The sequence below is a fragment of the Equus caballus genome, chromosome 22 (assembly GCF_041296265.1).
Source record: "Equus caballus isolate H_3958 breed thoroughbred chromosome 22, TB-T2T, whole genome shotgun sequence".
NCBI classification, from domain to species: domain Eukaryota; kingdom Metazoa; phylum Chordata; class Mammalia; order Perissodactyla; family Equidae; genus Equus; species Equus caballus.
In genome coordinates, this window is record NC_091705.1 from 28,365,385 (window position 1) to 28,380,760 (window position 15,376).

Sequence of the window (15,376 nt, forward strand, 5' to 3'; positions counted from 1 at the left end):
GGGCCGTCCAGCATCCTGAGACTGGGTGGGCCATTTCGCTCAGGGGCAGGGCTAGGAAGCGGTACCCTCCAGTGCTCTTAGGACCAAACCTCAGCGAGGGTTTCACGTCCATCTGTTGGACTCCTGGGACTCTTTCCCAAACGGTTCCGACCTCAGGAGGGGAAGGCAGACCGGACAGGTGTCCGCTTCTCCCAACCAGCAGACACCGGCCCGTTCCCACCATCGACTGAAGGGTGTGATCCCCACTTGCCACCACAGCCTCTCCCCCGGGGGGGGGGGTCAGTGGCACCCCGAAGTGGATGAGTCTGTCTGCACCAGCTGCAGACGAACGGTCGCCTCACCAGGACCCCACCCCATTTCCACCCCAATGCACATAGACTCACAGCCCACCATCATGCCAAGTGGACAGAACTAAAAGTGGAAAAGGAGGAAGTGGGACAGTCAATGATCACATCAGTTAAAGAAATGAGGAAGTGAGGAGTCCACATGCCATTTCAGCTGGCGGATTAAGGAAGCATAAAGGAAACGGCACTCAGGAAGTGTAGGCCGGTCGCTAAATCTAAGCTAAGCCAGCCTCCAGACAGGCCTGTGTTCAAATGCTCTCCACGCCATTTACTAGCATTTCACTTATTCTGTCTGCAGTCACACCGACAGGACCTGGTGAGGAGGAGGAGGTGGGGGTCTGAGTGGACTCAAAGCTTAGGATGAACCAAGAGGAAGTACAGGAGACATACAAGCTCATGGTGCTGGGCAACATCAACAAATGTATGACACTTAGATCATGGGAGGTGACATTCCTTAACACAGGATCACATCCAGAGCACTGGAGTCATTTTGAGGGACCACTTATTTTTTTTAACTTTTAAATAACTGATTTTTTCTATTTATAAAAGTAAATGGTAATCAGATAGGGGCCAGCCCCATGGCATGATGATTAAGTTTGGCATGCTCCGCCTTGGCAGCCCAGGGTTTGCAGGTTTTGTTCCTGGGTGCAGACCTACACTACTCATCAGCCATGCTGTGGCAGCGAGCCACATACAAAATAGAGGAAGACTGGCACAGATGTTAGCTCAGGGCAAATCTTCCTCAGCAAAACAAACAAACAAAAAAACAACCTAGTAAATGGTATACAGTTTTGAAAATACGGAAAACATAAATCACTCATAATTCCTCCACCTGGACCTGAATCACAGTGGCTCTCAAAATGTGGTCCCTGGACCAGCAGCATCAGCATCACTGGGGAACTTGTCAGAAGTTCTCATGCCATAACCCAGACCTACTGAATGAGAAACTCTGGGCATGGGGCTCCTCAAGTGACTCTAATGCAGGGTGCTTCCTTCCAGTCTTTTTCCCTAAAAGGGCAAGAGTCACGTGTCTCAGCACCACAAGTCCCCAGCCCAGGGCCTGACATGACGCAGAGCAGAGTCTCAATAAGCATCTATTGAATAACTGAGTGAATGAATGATCTTTCTCACAGGAGCAGCTGTCTCTGCAGGGCCTGCCCTTCCCCGCAGTCAACTTCCAAAAATGCAGGATGTTGTACTCCTGCCAGCTCCATCTCTCCATGGTAGCCAAGGGGGGCCCAGGCCCCTCAGGGGCTTGTCCCAGCTGCAGGCAGAATGCGGGGCGGCCCCTCCTGGCACGGCCCACGTGAGAGGGCGAGTCCACAAAGGCCGGCTTGTGGCCCACACGGCCGGGTCTGCTGGGCCGTGGGCGGCAGGGCTGGTGAATGTGGGTCTTAAAAGGGGCTGAGCTTTCCAGGCCTGAGGTGGGGGCAGGGAAAGGGGCTACTGGGACGTGAAGAAGGGCCCTAGGAGGGCAGGACCCTGTTTGCTCCGGAGGTTCTTAGACCTCACTGAGCCTCCAAATGTCCTGGCCCCCTACCCCAGAAAGCTCTCTAGGGACTGTCCAATCCAACTGATGGAGCTGGGGGACAGGGGCGGGGAGCTCAGCCTTCCCAGCTCCTTCAAAGACAGCTCAGAGGCCTTGCTGAGTCTCTCCTCCGTCCCAGATCCCCCAACCATGTGGAGGCGGGGAGGGAAGGGCCACTCTCCACTGGACTCAGCGGGCCTAGTAGCTACAGAGCAAGGTTGTTGGAGTCCCCCCAACATCAATGGGGAAACCCCAAACTTCATCCTCTTCTGCAGACAGGAAAAGGCCACGCTGCCCAGCAATGTCCCCCTCAGACTCTGGAGGCCCCCGATTCTCAACCCCACAGTCAAAAAGGCCAGCCTAAAGATGCTGGGGAAAGGTGCCCAGACCAGGCGCAGCCCACCAGCCCCTCTACACCCATCCCCTCTGACCAGTACCTCAAGTCGACCTCTCTCCCCCTTGAGGCTTACCCTGATTATTTAACTCAGCCTGAGAGTGGGGAATGGAGGGGGGCAGGATGGGGGATGGGAACGGGGCACCCACACTGCTGCCAGGGTAGGAAGCCTTTCCCTTTAGAGAAAATGTTTATTTTGCTCTGATTACAGAGATAACACCTGTGTATTAGAGAAAACTTGGAAAAAAGCAGCTAGCTTTCTATCTCCTCCACTAGTTTCCATCGGCTTCTGCATTAGCCACCCCGGTCTCCTCCCCACTCCTGTCTTGCCCCTGCCCTTGCATCCTCTGCCAGGTGCCCCTGCATCCCCATATCCAGATTTGCCACAACCAAGAAGTAACTACCACCTATCTGGAGGCTCATTAATTACCAGGCCCCAGCCCAAGCACAGCAGGAGCACAATAGTTTGATAGTAAGGTACGTACAGAAAATGTTCCCATTTTGCAGAGCAGGAAACTGAGGCTCAGAAGTTTTCTAGAGCTGCTCAAGCAAGGCAGTGGTGGAGCTCAAGTCGAAACAGGCCCTCTGACCCGAGGCCAGTGCATATTAATTGTGGGCCCTCCTCCCAGGTTTGCTCAGGCTATTCCCTCTGCTAGAATGGCCTCTGCTGGGCTAACTCCTAATCTTATCCTTTCAGAGCATTCTTTCCTCCCCAATCTGATTCAAACCCCACATGCTGAACTCCATTCGTCTCTTATGCTAACAAGTATAGGGCGCATTTGCCTGTTTTCAACTCTATCTTCCCCAAGAGCTGGGAGGAGGGCAGGTGAGGGGTCTGACTCGTGTCTGGTCCCCGGCATCCCTCACAACAGGACGTGGTACAGAGCGGGCACCCATCATTGTTTATGGCGGATGAATGAATGAAAGGATGAGTGTGGCTTCTGCCATCCACAGCCCAGGGCGGGCAGGCCCTCCAGATCCCAGCCTCACGCCAGCTGCAAGGAGTCAGAGAGAGCCTGAGCTGCTCCAGGGCTGGCTCAGACCCCCATGCCACGCCAGGAGCATCAGAGGGGTCTCTCTACGCCAGGAACCTCCTGCTCGCCCACCTACTCCCTGCCCACAAAGTGCATCTCGGGCCATCCCCCCACACCCCCTCAGTGACCCATGAGGTCAGCCTGCAGGAAGCAGCCTTTCAGAGGCAGACCCGCTCCCTGAAATGGCCTGGTTCCCAGGAGTCCTGGGGGAATTGGCCAGGAAGAGTCTCTTGGTCGATGCTGGGCTGGAGGGCCAAACATGAGCTCACACGCCTGCTAATAATAGCGAGACCTCGCACGGTGGCACGGGGCTTCACAGTTTACAGAGACATTCCATCTGAATCAACCCAGGGGTCCTCACAGAAACCCCATGGCCAGCGGGACAGGGATCACCACCGCTCTTCCAGAGACAAAGAACCGCAGAGAAGCACAGTGAAGACAGGCTGTGCCCGAGGTCACCCAGAGAGACCCCCAAGGGCACTCAGATTGCAGACTTCAGGCGCTTCCATCTGCACCAGAATTCAGGGAGTCCGTGAACTCAGATGGCAAGGGAAAAAAAAAAAATCACACCTTTATTTTCACTAACCTCTAACTAAAAATTAGCATTTCCTTCTATTCTGGACAAACCCCGGTTCTATTAGTATGACCTGTCACTTTGCCACCAAAAGAAACCACAGATATTTTCATGTCACATAGCAGTTGTTGCAGAAATGTCAAAATATTGTTTACACGCATCAGTACTTTGAAATTACAGTAAAGAGACCTGTCACCAGATCTTACGAGTTCGTAAACACACGTATTACTATACCATAATTTTGAAACATATTTTGAGAACTGTATTTTGATATATTTGGTTTCCTTTGGGTTTTATTTTAAACATTTAGAAAGATTCTGAGAATTATTCTCAGCCGAGAGCTTAAGAGGTCCCTGGCACAGAATAAGACGGAGCCTCGGTTCTCTCTGAAGCCATCTCATCTACCTAGTCCAGGCTGGGACCCCAGACCCTGCCTCTCACCATCAGGGCCGAGAGCTGGAGAAGCAGGGCGCTGTTCTCAAGCCACATTTTAAATGCTCCAGGAAAGAACGCTTTCTGCAGAGACCCTACACAAATGCAAGATGATGAATCTTTGCATGAGGAGGACTGAAGGGGGAAGTTTAGATTTGGGGCCCACTGGAACGCTTGCAACTGCCTCCAGATGCACGGCCCTGGTGGAATTGGTCCGCAGGCGTAGCGGGTGAGCCGGTCTCCCGACCCGCAGGGCTGGAGATGAAAGGGATGCAACACGAGGCCCCTCTGCAGAAACACAGCACGGGGCAATGGGTGGTCTGAAGCCCAGCAACAGCTCCCAGCTGGCCCTGAGGGGGCGGAGAGGGAACCAGGGGGACAGGAGGTTCCTGAAGGCCGGAGGAGGTCACCTCTTACCAGCCACCAAGGAAGAGACTGTTCCAGAGCAGAGATCTCCTGGCTGTCTCCCATCCAAGAGTCAGCCCCGCGGGGCTGGGGTGGGCCCTGAGACGCGCCTGTTCTGATACGGGCCCTGGACACCACCTTCTAGAAACCCTCGTATGCCAAGGCTGGGTCAGGAGCGGGAAGCCTTGTTCCCATGGGGACTCTGACTGCCTGGGCGTCCTTCTACTCTGTACCTGTCTCTCATTTCCTCACCTCTCCACCTCAAATGCCACCTCCACCAGGAAGCCTCCCTGGCTGCCCCAGGGCATAGCCTTTTGGTTTGAACAATCCCTGAGTACCTCTGGTGGGCCAGATTCATCACCAAATCATTGGATTTAATCCTCACGATGGCCAGTTTGCTCCCCACTAATTTGTTCTCCACTCGGTACATGGACTGATTTTTTTTTCTTTTTGCTTTTTTGAGGAAGATCAGCCCTGAGCTAACATCTGCTACCAATTGTCCTCTTTTTGCTGAGGAAGACGGGCCCTGAGCTAACATCCATGCCCATCTCCCTCTACTTTATATGTGGGACGCCTGCCACAGCATGGCATGCCAAGCAGTGCCAAGTCTGCACGTAGGATCCGAACTGGCGAACGCTGGGCTGCCGAAGCGGAACGTGTGCACTTAACCACGGCACCACTGGGGCGGCCCCCAGAGTGATGTTTTTTTAACCTCATTACTACCCCGTTTAAAACCCTCCAATGATCACCAAAATCTGGAAACGACTCAAATGTCCCTCAACTGGTGATGGATAAAGGATGGTACGTCCATAAAATGGAATACTACTCAGCAAGAAAAAGGAACTGCTGATTCCTGCAACACCATGGCTGAAGCTCAAATGCATGATGCTAACTGAAGGAAGTCAGGCTCAGCAGCCTGCATACTATTTGATTCCATTTATATGACATTCTGGAAAAGGTAAGACTACAGGGACAGAAAACATCAGTGGTTGTCAAGGGCTGGGGGAGGTGGGAGGAACTGATTACAAAGGGGCACAGGGGGCATTTTGGGTCACAAAGGAACTGTTCTGTATCTTGATTGTGCTAGTGGTTACAGAACTGTATGCATTTGTCAAAACTCATTTTACTGCATGTAAATTTTGTTGTTAGTGCCGTTGAGTCGATTCTGAGTCCTAGCCGCCCTGTGCAGAGCAGAGTGGAGGCCCGCCTGGTCTTTTTGCACCATCCTCGCCTGCCAGTGCTATATCAGACAATGCTCTGCTGCTATTCATAGGGTTTTCATGGCCAATTTTTTTGGCAGTGTTTGGCCAAGTCCTTCTTCCTAGTCTGTTTTAGTCTGGAAGCGCCACTGAAACCTGTCCACCATGGGTGACCCTGCTGGTATTTGAGACACTGGTGGCACAGCATCAGCATCACAGCAACACGCAGCCACCACCATGGACAACCGACAGACCAGTGGTGTGGTTCCCTGACTAGGAACATACCCGGGCCGTGGTGGTGAGCGCTCCAAATCTTAACTGCTGGAGCATGAGGGCTGGCCACATGCAAATTACCTGACCTAAAAACAAAACAAAAAGGCTGCCTCCTGCCCACCTCCCCGTCTTTACCTCTCCCACTCCTCCTCCCGTAGGCTACACTCCAGCCACTCAGGTCTCCTCTCAGCAGCCTCAAGACACCTCGCCTGTCCCACCTCCAAGCCTCTGCCCCTGCTGTTCCCTCTGCCTGATTTCCCTGCCCTGCATCTGCACACTAGTGGCTCCCCCTCCTGCTTGAAGCCCCCACTTAAATGCCACCTCCTCACAGAAGCCTTCCAGACCCCTCTAGGCCCATTGTGTGCATCTCAAATCTGTGTTTCTTTCATGGAATGTTATCACAGGCCTATTTGTGATACTAATTATCTTACTCTTCGGTCTGCTTGCACGTGGAATGTCGGTCTCCACCACTAGGATGTGAGCTTCAGGAGGGCCGAGCCCACCGCGCTATCTGGCACACAAAGGAACCGCTCAGCAAACAGCTGCCGAATGAGTAAAGCAGTCCTAAGAGGAGAAGACTACCAGCCCGTCCCACTCTCCTACAGAAAACCACTTCCGGTCAGCGCTGCTGTGTCTACATTTAATTCTTGGATTCTGTGAAGCTAATGCCCATGGAGGCTTCGCATCCCAGAGGAGGGCCTCAAATCCAATATGACCAACTCCCAGGGCGCATCCCTGCCAGATTCCAAACCTCACCCCAATACACCACCTCCTCCCCAGGTTCTAGGGACCAGACTGGCTGACGGGCTGACAGACCCAGGAAGAAGGGCAGAGCTGAGCTGAGGGACCCAGAACTTTCACTCTGCAGGGCAGCAACCGCTCCACGGAGGAGCAGGAGCCTCTTCCTGGTCCGCCTTCCCCCACACCGCCCAGGCCACCACAGCCCCACCCTCGGGCCAAGGCCCAGGCTGCCTGCCCATCTGCCACCCTGGCTCTGGCCCGGGCCACTCATCCCAGCCCGGAAGGGCTGACCTGCAGGGTGGGCCAGCAGTGGCCACAGAGGCAGCATGCCAGGCCCCTCGAGAGGCCAGGGCAGCCATCTGCTGTCCCTTCTGCCTGTCCCCCAGGGTCTGTCAAGGCTCCAGATGAGATCATTGCACGTGGACCCCAAGGAGGGCAGAAGGCTCCGTAAAGCTCCACTTCCCTCCCCTGTCAAGAGCAGAGACTCTGGGAATATCAGCAGGGGGAGGGGAACCCAAAGACGCCATCCCTTCACAGACAGGGTCACTGAGGCCTAGAGAGGAACTGGGGACAATCCCATCGTCCCCAGAGGGTCCAGAGTCAAGCAGGGAGGGATTCTGGGCTCCCGTCTCCCAGCCCAGAGCTGAATCCAGTTTAGCCTCCTTGGGTAGAAGCTGGGCTCTAGTTTTAGGGGAGTTGAGGTCAAAGGTCCTGGAGAAGGAAGGACAGGATGCCCAGCCAGCCATCGACGTGCCACACAGAGCCCCTGCTCCAGCTGGCATGGAGACTGCCTGCTCCTGGTGACCCACAGGGTCACACGGGAAGACAAGGATCCTGGACTTACCTCTCCAACACCAATAAATAATAACAGGCAAGCTGTTCCCTGAGTGTCCCCCTGTGCCAGGCACATGTCAGGCAGCACATGTCATCTCATTTTATGCCCAGCAGTCCCCAACTGACTGGTGAGAAACTGGACAGAAAGGTCAACTATGTCGCCCAGGTCACATGCTACGTGGCACAGCCAGGATGTGAGTCCAGTTTGAGCTCTCATAAACTAGACAGTCTCTATAATGGGACAATAGTGACAATAATAACAGCTAATATTTACCAGGGCTTACTGTGTGTCAGCCACTAGGCTGAGCTTGGAAGGAATGTCCATTATCTCATGCTTAACGACAGTCCTTTTGAGGAGCGTGCTATTATTTTATACCCATTTTACAGATAAGCAAACGGAGGCTCAGGAAGATGAAGGCTCCACAGCCAATCAGGAGTGAGCCTCCCAGACCTGGCACGGCTCTGTGCAGGAGACCACAGACACTCCCTCTGGTGGGAGCAGTGCCTGCCTGTGTGTGCTGGGAGTGAGGAGATGCCCAGAGAACACTGCCCCCAGGCCAGGCCTAGCTTGACCCTGCCCCATTCCGGGCCTCACCCCACAGAGCCGGGAGACAGCCGCAGCTCCTGCTGCCTCTGAGGGGGGTGCTCACAGCAGGGGCGCCTGCCGGTGTCCCTCTCATCTTTTCCGTGTGGACAGGAAGGAAGGCAGCATTTGGATCTGGATGTTTAAAACATCCCCAGGATGGCCACTGGGCAGCAGCCAAATCTCTGAGCAGGGAGATGACAGGGCTGAGCAGTCTCCGGGGAGGCAAAGTGAGGCTGGAGTCAGGGAGTGGCTTGGCCACATGGCCTGAAGCTCCAGCACACTCCACACCCTGGCATTTCACATCTCTGAGCCTTTGCTGGTGCCATTCCCCCTGCCTGGCATCCTGGAAAGAGCACCACAAGACCCCAGCCCTTCTGCCTCTTGCCACTTACACGCTGTGTGACCTTTGGTGGGCCCCTTAACCTCTCTGAGCCTCAGTTTACACCTGTGTAAAAGGAAGGGGCTAAATCCCACCCAGTAAGGTCCCTGCCCCCCTGGAGAACACGTGGGGGAAGGGGCTGATGTGAAACCTGTAATCACCCAATTAATAATCCAGTTACTGTTGAGGTAAATGCCCCAAAGGATACTCCAGGAAGCCTCTCTTTGTGGCAGAGGCAATGGGAGATGATTCACGTTGGTCTTAGAATGAGGGACCCCAAAGGCAGCCCTCCATCAGCAAAGGAGCACCCCCAGGTTACAGAGTCTGCAGCTCTGGCCTCAGCCACTCAGGGAGGACTGACACCGTGCAGGAAGGAAAAGGGGACCAGCAGGGAGAGGTGTACTTGGGGACACCCACAGGCAATGCATCCCCAAGCCCGCCCCCCAGGTCCTTACCCCATGCCAAGACCCACACCCAGAGCCAGGCACAACCCTGCCTTCGTGGGCAGTCAGACCCATGCCTGCCGATAACGCGAGCTGAGGGCGCATAGCTGGTGAGCTCTTACTGTGAGCCAGGCCCAGGCTAATCCTCACCTACACACTTTCTCTCATTTAACCTTCACAGCAACCTGGCAGGGCGAGCACCATCCATCCACAGCCCCATTTTACAGAGGAGACTGAGGCTCGTAAAGGGGAAGCTCCTGAGAAAAAGTCTGAGCCAGGATTCAAGCCCGGGCTGGCCTGGCTCGAGAACACAGTGCTCTTAACCCCCTCGGACCCAGAGAAGGGAAGGGCTGGCCTGCGGCTCCCACCTCCTCGGACTCCCCAGCGTCCCTCAGGGAGGCCGGTGCTGTCCACTGAGAATGTGGACGTGGTGCTGACCCTCCAGTGACTGCCGGGGCAGCCTGGCCCAGAACACCGCAGAGCCTCTGGCTCTTCCTCCACCTCAGCTCCAAGTTCCTTCTGGCAGCAGAGGGCAGAGAACATGACTGCGGATGAGGTCACGCCTACAGGGCACGGGGGAATGACCTTGGTAATAACCTTGGCTGCTGGTCAGGCCCCACCTGGAACTCAGCCGAGCCCCTCCCCTGGGGATGTCCTTCCATCCCGGAGGCTACACGGGATGTGGGGCTCCCTCCCTTCCTCTGAGCCCAGGCTGGTGCGGGATGTGCCACAGACCTGAATGCCAATCCTCCCAAGTGGCCTGCAAGAAAGGGATTAAATTCCCATTTTCCAGACAGGAAAACTGAGGCTTGATGAGGGGACTTGCACATAGAGATCATGCACAGGGAGGAGGTAACAAAGCTAGATTTGGCCCCAGACCTGTCCCCAAAGGAGGAATTGGCCATGAGACCACACAGCCTTCCTCCCCTCCCGCCCTGGGCCCCTGGGACAGGCCAGGCCTGGTGCCCGGTGCTGTAGACACATGGTAAGGGACCAGCTGCTAGCCTTCTATAAGTGCATATGGTTCCTTCCCAGCAAGGTGTTCACAGGCCTCAGCTCAGCTCAGCATTCAATGCCCTTCTCAAGCAGGACCAACTCCCCTTCCCAGCCTCTCCCTCATTCAACCACGCAACAAATATTTATTGAGTCCCTGTGAAGTGCCAGCCACTGTTCAGCAGCTAGGCACACAGGCAGCCTCTCAATGCTAACTCCTCATCTCTAATGGCTCCTCCTCTGAGTGCCCACAGCATCTCCAGCCTCCTCTACCCTGGCTCCCTTCTGTTTCCCAGGGAGAACCAGGCACCCTTTAGGGATGGGAGTGGCATGGCCCATCACAGCCCCCAGCAAAGAGAGAAGGGGAGGAGGGGGAGATGAGGGCAAGCAGGAAATTCCTAGGAGATTAGAAGGGAGTTGCCCCCGGGCACTGTTTCTCCGGTGCGCAGGCCTGACAACTGCTCCATTGCACTCAGCCCACTGGGCCCAGGCCCCAGTGCTGGCATCAGGGGCCTTTAGTGCAGACCCAGGAGGTTACAAACTCAAGCTCGGGCCACACTCCTCCCTGCTCCCAGCAGCCCTGTGGAAGGAAGCCTTGTGGAGGGGCTGAAAGCACCAGTTGTACTCATCAGCTCCAGGGAGCCACGGGCCAGGATTTCCTGTGTTTCTGTGGGGGTGAAATGTCACACAGTCTCTGTGTGTCTGTGTCTGGTTACCCTGGTGTGTGAGCCTCTGGGCCCCATTAGCACATGCTACAGGCCTGACATCTGAGAGCTCTGTGCTCGTGTCCCTGCTCACATGTGTGTGAGTGTCTCCTGGGTGTGTGTCTGTGCCCGGTAGGTGTGCAAGGGCCTCTGGTGCTGGCTTTGTGGAAGAGGCAGTGGGGGCATCTGGGTGACACGCTTGTCTCTGTGCCTGCCTGGCAGGGGCGCATCTGTGGATTTCCGTGGATGCTGGCGCCTGTGTGTAATGAGTCTGCGTGGGTTTGTGCGGGCGCCTGCATGTGTATGTGTACTTCCCATATGTCTGAGGGCATCTCCAGGCTGCACGTCCATCTCTGGGACACAGCCAAGAGTGTCTGGGGGTGTAAGATGTGTGTGAGGCTATGTTTCTGAGCCAGGGGTCTCCAAGATGGTGTGAGTCTCTGTTGTGTCTCTTTGGTAACGTGTGGGTGTGATGACACAGGAGGTTGTGTGTCTGCATGGGTTTGTGTACTTCTCTGAGCGTGTATCCTCTCAAATATGTCAGAAGTTGTGCTTCTGGAAGCATACCACACAAGCTGGATGTGGTGTCTGCATGTGTATGTAAGATGTGTGTGAGTGGTTGTGGATCTCTGAGCACGAGCTGTGAATACATGTGTGTGGGTTTGAGTGTGCAAGAGAGAGTATGCCCAGGGACACAGGCCCAGCCCCTCTGCGAGGAATGCTGGGAGCCCTGGGAGCTCCGTGGTCCCCCCAGGCCTCAGCAGCCGCTGCCTCACATTTTCCATTTTCCATCTCGCTGGAGGTGCACGCCTCCCCCCGTGACACACAGACCGCTGAGGATTCTTAAAGACCCAGGACTCAGGGCAGCTTCTTCCAGACCAGCTCTCAGCCACCACGAGGAGGGTTGGGGCTCAGAGCAAGGACCAGCCAGGAGCTTTGCTAATCAGGATGACGACCCCCTCCCCAACCCAGTGACAGATAGACTGGAGCCCCCCTGGCCCTCCCCGCTCCTGGGAGCTGAGAACTTCACAATTTGCCGGCCACTGGGCCAGACATCAGACACAGGGCCTGGCACCCAGGGCGCGCTCAGAAAATAAGTGTTTAACAAATGAATAAACGCTTGGAGAGGCAGGTAAGGGACAAGCGCTGACTGGGACAGGTGCTAACATTTACCATGCACTTGATCTGCGGCATCACACTGCGAAGGGTCCCCCTGACTCTGCTCGTGCTCATCCCCCATTTTACAGAAGAAGAAACAGAGGCTCAGAAAGGCTGAGTATCTCACCCGGCATCACACAGCCTATAACAGGTGAGAACCCTGCTCTGTGAAACTCGGAGGCACAGGCTGCCTCCTGCACAGCAGAGGGTGGAAGAGACGGAGGCAGGGGGCTCCTTAGGGTTGTCTAGTGGGGTTCCCAAGTGTCTCAGCTGTGCAGTCTTGAATGTGTTACATAGCCTCTCAGTTTCTTCATCTGTCAAATGGGTCTGATATCAGAACCCTCCACACAGGTCTGCTGGGAGCAGTAAAGGGCTTATTTAACCCAGGACGCAATCAATAGTTGAGAGCATTCGTGAGACAAGAACCATAGATGTCCAGGGGACAGTGGTCTGGGGGTCCCAGGCCAGCTCTAATATCCCAGCACTCTGGGGTCCAACCTAACCATTATCTAACCCTTAAGCCTGGATCCAAAGCCCCATTACTTCCTCCAGGATCTCAGACGCTCCAGTCCCAATCGCACTGTGCCTTGGTGCAAGGAACACACACAAACACACACACACACACACACACACACGCACACACACACGTCTCCCAGCCCTGCCTGCAGCTCCAGGCCCCCAGCTACAGCATATGTTATTCTCCACTTGCTCCCAACAAGTCTTAGCCTAGAGCCGGGCACACAACAGGATTCCGGAATCTCAGCAACCTGTGTCCCAAACTAGACACACTGTGAGCAGCCAGCAGCTCACGGCTCCGGTCACACTGTGCAAAGAACAGGACCCAGGGTGAGCACAACCAGGTTTGGAGTCCTGGCTGTGTGACCCGGAGCCTCCATTTACCCAACTGTACAATGGGAATGGGGGGTGGATCAGATGTGCCTCTGGGCCCTTTTGGACCCCTAGACTGGCTGCACTTCAAACCCTCACATCTAGAACCTCCCAGCCAGTGGGGAGGCCTTGCCTCATGGAGCCCACACAGCACGGAACATGGTCACACCCTCTTGTCCTCTCCGGAGCAGCTCCTGATTTATTAGCATCCTAAAGTTAAGGGGATCCACCCTCCTGGCTTCTCCCAGCTCCTCCAAGAATGAAGACATAGACATCCTGTCTGCTCATTGGCTAACAATTCCTCAAGAGATGCAGGATTTCACTGCTTGCAAAATGTTTTCTTGTCTATTCCTACCTCCTTGATTCCCGAAAACAATCCTATGAAGTTGTCCAGGCAAGTTCCATCATCTTCATTATATAGATAGAAAACAAGGCAGTCGCTCTGAGAGGCCAAGTGACTTGCCCATGGCCACACAGTAAATGGCAGGGTCAGGTCTCAAAGGCAGGTCTTTGGGCTCCAGCTCTCAGATTCATCCATCCACACCCAGTGGGCTGCCAGCATGTCCTCACCACATGGTACACTGGCGACAGTTAGTGGTGATGGGGAGCTGGAAGACCTCAGACCACCAGGGGCTTGAACGCCAAACACGGTCAATGTGTGTGCTCTGCAGCTAAAAGTGCACCTTAGAATCCTGGAACCTCAAACATTAATAACCTTCAGACTTCCTTGCCTGGAACGGACCCTGAGGTCAGGCAGCTCTGCCGTAGCTACCACACAAATCTCCCCGTGAATCGTCCTCAAGTAATCACCACTGCCAACATTTTGTACTGTTTACAAGCTGCTTTCCACCAACCCTATGTCTTTATCCAAACATGCAAGGCCATGAAGCCTCTCTTTGAATAACTCAAGCGACAGCGAGCTCACTCCCTTCTCTGTAGCAGCTCCTTCCACCGTCTCACTGGGAGACAGCCGCCCTGGTTACACTTGCCGCTCCCGGGCCCCAGAGCGGCCTCATGCAACAGGAGATCTGCCATCACCCGAGAGGCCTTCCCAGTTGACAGTTCCCAGGGCCCCCCACCAGCTGGCAGGTGAACCCAGAGAAGGCCCCATCGGACTCGGTGGGACTCAACCCCGGGCGGCATGAGGCCTGCAGGGGACCCGCTGGGGATCTGGAGTCCTTCCCCTGGTAACTCAGTTTCTGCATCTGAGAAGCAAAGTGGCCCAGAGGGGCAGGACGCTCTCACTCCAAGCCCTGGCTGCCTGCAGAGCCGGCTCGGGACCTGCAGCAAGTCTCTTCCCTGCGGCCACCGTTTACCCATCTGCAGAGTGGACCAAAGACACCTCCCTCCCAGAGAAGCCCCCTCATTGAGGGGCCACGTCCGCGGCCTCTAGGCCTCCAGTCCCTCTGTGAGGTGCAGGTGGGTGAAACAAGGCTCTAGGGAGGTTCGTAGACCGATGCGAGTGTACACAGCAAGGACCGCACAGGCCGGCCGGCTCGCCTCTCCCGCCCCGCCTCCCTCTGCTCTCCAGCCTCGGTGCTGTTCCTTGAAATCAAATTTTCCTACTTCCCTGAGCCTGGAATGTTCCTGCTCCATCTCCTTATGCAGTTGGCTCCATCTCGTCCCTCAGCCCTTGGCCTCCTCAAGCACCCCAGCGCCACCTCCATGTGTTCCTGGCGCGCCGTGTGCTTCTCCACCCTCGTCACGATGCACGTGGTGATGTCTCGCACGGCTATTGTTGAATCCCAGAGTCCCCCACTACGCTCAAAACGCCGTGAAAACAGACACTTCATCCTTGTCCGCGGGGGCAGCCCCAGATCTGTGCTAGGCACTAAACAAATAGTTGGTGAATGAATGAATGAGGGGCCAGGAGGAAGAGCCAGGCCTGCTTCCAGGGGGGAGGAGGAGCTACTCTGCCCCCATGGCATCCACGGAGAACACGGAACAGGTCACGTGCCGCTTGAGAACAGCAGTGATCACAACTGCCCTCATCTGAGGCTCATAACACGCCAGGCGCTCTGGTGGTGTCTGCACACACTATCTCAACCCTTAAGGTTGGAAGATGTAGGGTTGCCTTTTTACAGTGAGGAAACTAAGGTCCAGAGACATTAAGTAACTTGCCCAAATCACACAGCCTGGAAGCTACAGACCCGAGATCCAGCAGTGGCCTGAGGTCTGCGCATGAAGCCTGAAACACTGAGTGGACACTGAGGCCCAGCCCTGGCCCGGGCAGTAGGACGTCCCCAGCCAGGCCCTGGCCCCTGTGAGACCCTGGGTTCGAGCACCAGACTTCTAGGACTATTTTCCACCTTGACAGTCATGAGTGGCTCAGACAGACTCCAGAGCTCTGCCTGCTGACTTCCCGGGAGGACAGGCGCCCACAGGGGTGGGAGCACGAGCAGACCCTGAAGAACCTCCCCTCCACTTGCCAGGGTGAACCAGAGGGCCAGGAGGTGGAGGCGAGGAC

The 15,376-nt window shown here is 55.4% G+C and overlaps 1 protein-coding gene across 7 annotated transcripts in view; it reads right to left on the reverse strand.

The window, feature by feature from the left end:
- Nucleotides 1–15,376, reverse strand: part of MTCL2 (microtubule crosslinking factor 2) — an 86,739-nt gene that overhangs the window by 68,798 nt on the left and 2,565 nt on the right. The gene's annotated exons all lie outside the window — the stretch shown is intronic.